General features: G+C 47.4%; 1 long non-coding RNA gene across 1 annotated transcript in view; it reads right to left on the reverse strand.

Moving 5' to 3' along the window:
• LOC103271961 overlaps nt 1-494 on the reverse strand; it is a 2,975-nt gene extending 2,481 nt beyond the window's left edge. Inside the window, exon 1 of the long non-coding RNA XR_505090.2 lies at nt 453-494. This is a non-coding gene — a long non-coding RNA (uncharacterized LOC103271961). The remainder of the gene's footprint in view (nt 1-452) is intronic.
• Between the last annotated feature and the right edge of the window lie 508 nt (nt 495-1,002).

A 1,002-nucleotide genomic window follows, 5' to 3' on the forward strand; every position in this document is an offset into this window, starting at 1 on the left:
AGATAAGCTGCTCCGAGTCAAGAAGCACTGTCTCTAGAGCAAAGAGCCCTGATTCCCAAACGTGGTCATGGTCAGTGATTGACCCATACGGAATTCTTTTAGAGCAAGTACCGTTCCATGCTTTATATTTTCAGAGCAGACTACTACTGAATGTGTTATTGTGCTTACTCTACCAGTAGAATACTCCTTCTGTGACCCACTTGAGTGGGCTTCCCAAACCTTATAAGGTTGCCTTCAGAGAGGATGACCACCAAGCTGAGGGAACTCTCATTTTAAAATTTGATAAGAAACACTGGGCCAGGTTCAGTGGCTCATGCCTGTAATCCCAGCACTTTGGTAGGTCGAGGCAGGAGAATCACTTGAGCCCAGGAATTTGAGACCAGCCTAGGCAACATAGCGAGACCTCATCTCTACAAAACATACAAAAATTAGCCAGGTGTGGTGGCAAGTACCTGCAGTCCCAGCTACTTGGAAAAGATGGAAGGATTGCCGGAGCCCAGGAGGTCAAGGCTGAGGTAAACTGTGATCATGCCACTTCATTCCAGCTTCAGCAACAGAGTAGATCCCCAACTGAAAACAAAACAAAAAAAACAAAACAGAACAAAACAAAACAACAAGATAATTAACCCCTGCCACACATACACAACCTTAGATGGCAATAACATACTGTCCATTGCTCAGAATCAACACATCCCTGTCCTGTGCCTCAACCACACACAGCAAAGACCTCACCCTGTGGAAAGACGGTGTTTTGCCGCCCACTGCACCAGATGGAAATCAGGGACAATGAACTCCTACAAGAAGAACACCAAGTGTAAATCTTTTGGCCCCTTTCTTCAGAACCTGCTCCCCCCTGGAGGAGCCTAAACTAGCTGTAGAAGTTGGGAGCTGGACTTGGCTGAGCTCCCTTCCAGGAGACCCAGTCCTGATCAAATCCCATGAAGAGTACAGCCCTCCCGCCACCTTTCTGTGGACCACAGACTGACCTCAGTCCTCAGAAAG

The sequence above is a fragment of the Carlito syrichta genome, unplaced genomic scaffold (genome assembly GCF_000164805.1).
Source record: "Carlito syrichta isolate Samal-C Ts95f unplaced genomic scaffold, Tarsius_syrichta-2.0.1 Scaffold312044, whole genome shotgun sequence".
In the NCBI taxonomy this organism is placed as follows: domain Eukaryota; kingdom Metazoa; phylum Chordata; class Mammalia; order Primates; family Tarsiidae; genus Carlito; species Carlito syrichta.